Source organism: Apium graveolens, unplaced genomic scaffold (assembly GCF_009905375.1).
Source record: "Apium graveolens cultivar Ventura unplaced genomic scaffold, ASM990537v1 ctg4982, whole genome shotgun sequence".
NCBI lineage: Eukaryota > Viridiplantae > Streptophyta > Magnoliopsida > Apiales > Apiaceae > Apium > Apium graveolens.
In genome coordinates, this window is record NW_027418772.1 from 65077 (window position 1) to 73079 (window position 8003).

An 8003-nucleotide genomic window follows, 5' to 3' on the forward strand; every position below is an offset into this window, starting at 1 on the left:
CGCAAAAAGAAAAGAGAAGTAAAAAGGAGAAGACATCTTGTTACTTCACCCTGTTTTTGGTCAATGACTTTCACATCTGTACTTGTGTTTCAGCTAGTCCAGCAATACTTGGTAGTTCGAGCAGTGAAGATGGGGAGGCCTAATATGCACACAGAGTGGAGTAGCCCACTGGTGCATTCTAGAAGATAACCGTAAATTTAGCACCAAATCGGGGCATAACTTGTGCATGTTCTTCATCTCGGATTCCATCATACTCAGCAATTTGACTTGGTGTTTATGTTAAAAAATATCAAAGTACTTTTTAATAGTTTTTTCCCCTGTTCCCCTATTCCCATGCGAAAGCATCTTCTGTTCAGCTGGAGGTTCAATATTAAGACGATATTTGTTTTTTGTGATTACAGTGGTTTGTATATTTGCATCATATAGCTTGCCTGTTTTTGTGATTTAATTTTAATCCTTTTCACATCATGCTGCTACTAATCATGACCTAGCTAAGGATAATATTTCAAAAACTACTAGCACCAAAAGTGATATAAATGAAGCCGAAGGTTCTGAGTTCACTTATAATATGTTATGAGGCTGTGTTCTGCTGTGCTGCACATTCTGGTATGCATATTGAAGCCTGTTCTTTGCTTATATGCATTTTGACGCTTGTTCTTTGGTTTGTGCTTTACTACGAATTTCTTTGGTTGTACTTTTCCACCGATATATTCACTAGCTAAGGGGATATATGTAGGTTGTGCCAATAGAACGATGACATTTTTTTTGTGCCATCATGGCATTTCTGGCGTGTTTGTTGTTCTGAATTGGAACTCCGATAGCAGCTCAAAAAATAAAGAAGGGGATGGAAACACTTAAATAAGTCAGCGAAGGGAATATTTCAAAATCATTCATGTTTTCATTATTTAAAGTAAATATGTGTTCTCACAAAATTCGTCCATTTCGAAAAGAACTGGTAATTTATGGAAAAATTTTACCACGCAAAAGCTAAAAAATGGTTGGGCAATCATATTTCATTAGTATGTTGTGTTTTTTTAAATTCTCGGCTGTACTCCTAGATTCAGGAGTTCAGTTCTCTCGTGGCTACGAACGTGTGAAAAAAGGCTAGACAGAGATGTGCTAGAAGAAGCCACAAGTACTCCTTACTCTTCCTTGTAAGCATTACCACACATTGTTTACAGAGTGGGATTCTGATGTTTCTCCAGACATGGTGGTACTGAATTCCCAAATCTCAGTAAAGCATTTTGGATTTGGTGGGGCCTTTCATTCTTTAGAGGATCGGAATCTAATGCAGTTGAGTCCAGGTGATGGTTGTGGTGATTTTCTAATTCTAGTTCAGTGTGTAATATTACTGTGTAGTTTATTTGATATCTCTGAGCCGACACATCATTTCTTTGGAAGCAGGACAACTGAGAAGAAGGGTTGATTTTCTTTTGATTATGTGTACTTTGTATGTTTATAATCAATATAATATGTATGATCTGCAGGTGCAAGAGAGAGCATTAGGTGAGATTATTCATTCTGAACAATGTAATCAAGTTATTGCTGGGATTAAGCTGTAGCTTGACGAAGTCCAAGGCAGTGGGTAGATAACAGATATGGATTCGTAACTCTTCCTTAGTGGCTAACTCTCCCCTTGCTAGGTCCTGGATCGCCCTCTCCTATGAGCTTTTCTAATCCCGTTGATCTCGAGATGAGATGGCCGAGTCCGGTTCACCTTGTAGACTGCTCAGCCTAAGGCTAAAGGATAAAATGTGCTATAAAAGAAGAAAGTCAATTACCGGGTGAACCATATGGCCCCCAAAAGAACCCCGGTAATCACTTCAACCTGGACAGATAAACACTTTAAGTCGCTATCTATCCCAAGAACCTAGGTGCCCTACCTATTTATTACAAAGTAGCTGTCAGAGTCTTGTATGCTCTAAGTAGCTTATGTATGCTCCTAGCTCCCTTTCGGCTACAGAATAAGAGTTGGGTGGTTGGTGTGTCACTGGGTCGGTGGGGAAACCCCTAGAAGGGGGGACGAGCAGCCGAATCCACATCAGAAACTTAGCAAATACAAGTATTGTACACTTCTAGTTGCTGGATTCACAATTTTAAAAACCAGATGCAGAGGATTGTTTTTTACTTTTTTATTTTTGAACAAGGCAAATGAAAACATGTATTTTATTGATTAATAATTAGTATTACATTTAATCTTATAGTCAAAATTAACAATAATATCCAACATAACCACTTCCTTTTTTTTTCTTTATTGTTTGCTTCTCATTTTTTGAACAATAAGCTTTTTCATTTGTCTTATTTTTGTCAAATATTCGGATTCTATTAAAGAAAAATTAGGTATCAAATTATTTTACACACATCCTGGACCAGGGACTGGATCGAATAAACCTAGTAAAAACAATTTGGATACTGCGACAACCAGGTAATACACAGAATGCGCTACTCTTCTGTCTTCCATGTCTGCTCAACCCATGATCATGAACCTCTATATATATAATGTTATATCAGGGTGACAGGGCCTAAAGGTTTTGAAGAGATGGATGATAACAATGAGGAAATCATGGGAGGAGGCTTATCACTTGTGGCACCCAACAATATTTCCAAAAAACAATCTCACACAACTCAAATAATATAACTTTAGTATAAATAGACAATAATAACTTGTTGACTCCATTATATAATAAAATTAAACAAAACTTGAAGAAGATTATATAATTATGTGTTATCCTAATAAAGTAAATAATGTAAATGTTGGGTTTTCAGAACCTTTTATATTGCTTCCAAATAGGTTCCTAGCCCTTCTAAGTAGATATCTAGCTCTGCTACATGTATTCACCAAAAAATCTATTTATACTATACTATTATAGGCAATTTGGTAGTTGGTTGGTTGTTTGGTACAGTTATTTGGTACCCTAAATAACACCCTAAATAACAACCGTCAAATTTAAAGACATATAGATAGGAATCGTTGGATATAATAATAAAAAATATTATATTAATATTTAAACTGCTCTCATAGGTTGAGGGTTCGAATTCCGTTAACAACATATTAAATTTAAACTTTATATCTTTATTTTTAATAGTTTCTACAGGTTAAAGGTTTGAGTCCCGTAAATAACATATTATATATCATATTATTTATTTTCAGTCAAGTCTCAAATTATCATAAAACATAAATTATTATAACGTATTATGTTCTTAAATTTATTTTTCAATTATTGAAAATTTATATTAATATATCAATAATTTTAAGATAAAACATATTATTAAAAATTACTCGAGTGTTAAAAGCAATCCGTGTATCGCTCAGCTTACAGACTAGTATATATATATGAGCTGCTCTAATAGAAACCAATTTTGGAATAAAAACTAGATTTCAAGTAATATTTTATTTTAAATTATTTTGAAATATATCACATATGGTATGCAAATCCATCGTTGAGAGGTGGAGAAAAATACAGTGAAGTCGGATTTTAAAACAAATTACCGTTTGACGTTAAAAATCAAATAAAAATCGGAGAAAAAAAGCTGAGATTGTGTGTGGGAGGGTACATATTAGTTCGGTGTGGTGCTTTTAGGGGGCTATTAAGGCAGATTGATCTAATGGCTTAGATTAGTTTCTAGTTTCTATTTTAACTTTAGTTTCTATTTGATCATTTGCCTATTATATATATGTGTGTGCTTACACTTATAAAATAACCCATGAACTCCCTAAAATGACACGACCATGTTTCTTGGAGTGAATATCACACGTGCGTGTGATAACCTCACACAGAACATATAATGTAATTTCTATATCAATAATTATAATCTCTTGGATCCTATATATAATAATATTAGCACTTCCTTATCAAATAAAAATGTTTTTTTCTAATATCGTAATCAGCTAATATTCTAATAAAATAGATAATTTGTCTTAGAAATTTCTAAATATTAGGCTTGCAGAGTCTTTTATTTTGGTTCCAAATCGTCTCAAGAATTTTAGAAATATGTCAAGTACTAGTAGGAGTATATGAGTCTTTTGTTTTGCTTCCAAAAGTTTCTTCGAGACTTTACACATATGTCTAGTACTAGTAGGAGTATATTTATTACATATTTTGACGAATAAATGTGTCTACACTTACAAAATGAGGCGCATCTTGATGGAAAAGCTATAGACTCCCCAAAATGATACGACCAAGTTTCATGAGGAAAATATCATATATGACCATGTTAGTAATCTTTCGAACTAAAAAATACAACCAAGGAGAAATTTATCAAAAAACCATTTTTTGAGCAATATCATTGACTTTATTAGCATAGGACATATGAAATACCGGAAGCTTAACTTGTTTATTACATAACCCCAAGGCTATGTGACACTCTAGATTAACTTTTGCTTTTAATTTGTTTTCAATTATCCATAGTGGATGTTGGGGTTAAACTGTATACATATTTTCTACCACTATGTGTCTCTTTGAAAGAATATTTTGGTTGAGGAACATGACAATTAAATATTATGTCTAATAATAATATTGTGAGTACTTGATTGTTGGCGTTGAACATGGTACAAAAAATACTTCATTCCTTGAACTGATTACTTGAATATTAATCCTCTTCATATCATGCTTAACTATATGTGCAATATGGATAAAATACTTTATAAGAAACATCTTCTTTTATTTTTAGTTTTCTTGTGGTCTCGATCACCAATCCTTAACTTTTTATTTTTTGAGGTCTAATTATAGGATTCTTGCTTAGCAAAAGTAAATAAATTATAGGATGCCTGATAAGTGCTCGAAAAAGTTTCGAATAACTTATTTTCACAATAAAGTTTTTGGCAGGATTTGAAAATATATTTTGTGAAGGTAACAACTTTTTCGGGAGAGGTAATTACAGGGGCATAAAGGTGAGGTAACTATCAGCGAAGTAATTGATTCATCATTGATTATGTATAAAAAATAGTGGCTCTGATACCAATTGACGGGGGATGCAGATTTTGAAAAACTAGGATTTATGATATTAAAACTCTCGCAAGGTTTTTTCCATTTAAATCAATATTTTTTCTTAAAAATAAATTTTAAAGAATTACAATAATAAAAAGCCCATAATTTAATTTGAATAAATTAATTTAACTTTTACTTCAAAAGATGATTTTTAAAATCTCAAGATGATGAGTAGCATCCTTGCAAACCGGTCCCGAGATGTTCACGGACAGCTCTACTCAACTTATATTTGTAAATTACCTTTTTGTTGATTCTTAATTTTATATGAAACTTGTTGACAACTTTTTTTTAAGGAAAAAGACAACGTTGTGGATGGAAATATGAAAAGTTTTACTTTTTACCTTATTGCGAATAAAGTTAGCGGGTGATTGAGAATGTGTTAACTCTGTTAGTTGTTTAATATTGGAGATTTTTTTTCATTTAATTGTGGTAGCGTGTTATTATCAACAACTACAAATTGATTAAATGTATTTTTTTAATAATTAGGATTAGAATCAAGGATTTCATATATAAAATTAAATGTAATCTTAATAATTTTTAGACTTTGATCAACTATTTAAATTAATTTTTTTGCTAAAATGAATTGTTATCCAACCAATGTTCGGCGTGCATTTGGGAAATCCTTGGTTTAGTTGTTGAGCACATGTTTTCATGCAAACCTTCTTCTTTTGTTATTTTTTCCATGTTCAATTTTTAATTCTTTTTTGGCATTTAATAGCATAGACTTTCAAAACATAACTAAATAAAATTCTAATACTGTTTAGGATACAGTTATATCTTTTACGTCTCACCAACTTTTAAATAATAAATTGACAAAGCAAGATGACCTCAAAATAATACCTATAATAATGCACCCTCAATTGTACAAAAGTTAGTGTTCCTTTTTTCATTCCCTTCATTTCTACTCTTCCGCACAACAATGTGAGTAGATTTTTCTGTGGCCATGTCTTCAAAATATATTTGGTAAGTAATGTTTCACCTTGTTTTATGTTCTTTTTGACATTTGATGACTTATTTCTCTGAATGGTGCTTCTTTTGTTTAGTCCTGAATTGATTATAATCTAAAAATACCTAATTTGTAGCATTTGTTTCTTCTTTCGTAAGCGTTGTACGAATATTGTTAATTCATCCTTGGCTACCAATATCCAAATTATGTTTCTTTATAAATTTATCTAGATCTATATAGAATATATATGGTAAAATGTTTAAAAGGAACAAGTTAATATGGTTTGAGCATGTAGTGGACAATTGACATATATTACTTTTATGATTATTGTTAAAATGCAATTAAATGGCTCCAAAAGTTTAAGTGTCATGTAAATATATTATATTACAAAAACATAGCAAAAATAATTTTAACCGTGTGATTTGACAGGATTTTGCTCTCTTGGTATATGAAAAACAATGAGATTAAGAAGGTATTACGTTGAGGGAAATAAATAACGTGCCTCTGTTGTTATTGCTGAATAATTACGAATCTTGTTTTTTAAATTTCTTGCCAAGTTATTTTGTCTTATGGATTATTTTCTTACGAAAATATATAAAGTAACCTCTGTTTATCTTTGTAGTTTTTGCATATGTGTATTAATTTAATAATAATAGCAATAATAATAATAATAATAATAATAATAATAACAATTTTAATTTGTTTGCATAATTATATTAATATTAATATTTTATTGCTATAGGTGTGATGCAAGAATCATTTAGTAGTTGTTAGGGTTATAATTCAATATATTGTAGTGACAAACTCCTTACTAGTTACTAGGTTATCATGTATATTTTTATAGACATTTAATACGAACAACCAAAAAACCCTCGTATATATTTGCTAATTATCTTATAAATAAACCCTCTCAGCTCTTATTGTATATAGTTATTATATTGTTAATTGTTTTATGTTGGAGAATGGTTTCTTGGTTTTAATTTTGTTGGTAATTTATGTTCCTCGGTATGGAATGATGTATAAGCTAAAACTCTTATATAGAATTTTTTCGGTAGAAATATCAGTAACTGTAAAAGTCTAACTCAAAATATAAGGTTTAGCTTGTTCTTTCAAGCTTGATTCTTAGATAATTTTTTTTTAATCTAAACATTATTTAGAAATAATTAGAGTTGTTATGTAGCTATAATATAGTTGATTTGATTTAGTCAGGATAGTTATTAGAGGTGGTAGAGAAAAATAAGGAAGTGCATTCAAGATAGGAGTTTGTTCCTATTTTGTAGCAGTAGTTGATAGGATTTCTATAATTATGCTTTGTAACTGTTATTGAAGAACTTAATGTGAGAAAACATTGTTCCAAGCAACAAAAATAGTGTGTGTTGACATTAGTGCTACATCTGGTATCAGAGCTTCAGCGATCAGCTAGAAGACGTGCTCAACAATTCGCCATGGAAATAAAAAAACCTAAGGAGACTTCGTTTGGTGTGAGTTATCCAATGCTTACAAAGACTAATTATGTTGCGTGGTCTCTCAAAATGAGAGTATTCATGCAAGCATACAGGGTGTGAGAGGCGATCGAACCAAAGGGAGAGAAGGCTGTGATCGATGATAAAATGGACAAGAAGGCTTTGGCTGTCATGTACCAAGGCATTCTAGAGGAGATTTTACTCGCTTTGGTTGAGAAGAAAACGTCGAATGATGCTTGGAACGCCATCAAAATAATGAGCTTGGGAGCTGACATAGTAAAGGCAGCAAAGTCTCAAACACTGAAGGGTGAATTCGAAGCCCTGAGCATGAAGGAAAGTGAGTCGCTAGATGATTTTTATTTGAAATTACACTGTCTGGTAACAAACATAAGGGCACTAGGTGAGACGATGGAAGAAAGTTATGTGGTTAAGAAGCTTCTAAGAGCTGTTCCTTCGCGATTTCTCCATATTGCATAAGCGATCGAGCTATTTGGAAAATTAGAAGAGATGTCAGTAGAAGAGGTGGTGGGCTCGTTAAAAGCCCATGAGGAACGTGTTCGAGGCCAAACAGACACAGGGGCAGGCCAAGGACAACTTCTGTTGACT

General features: G+C 32.1%; 1 long non-coding RNA gene across 1 annotated transcript; it reads left to right on the forward strand.

Moving 5' to 3' along the window:
- The first annotated feature begins 599 nt into the window (after positions 1-599).
- Positions 600-2104, forward strand: LOC141702385 (uncharacterized). The gene is made up of 2 exons (XR_012567084.1): positions 600-1304; positions 1488-2104. It is a non-coding gene; the product is annotated as an uncharacterized LOC141702385 (long non-coding RNA).
- Positions 2105-8003: the final 5899 nt, after the last annotated feature.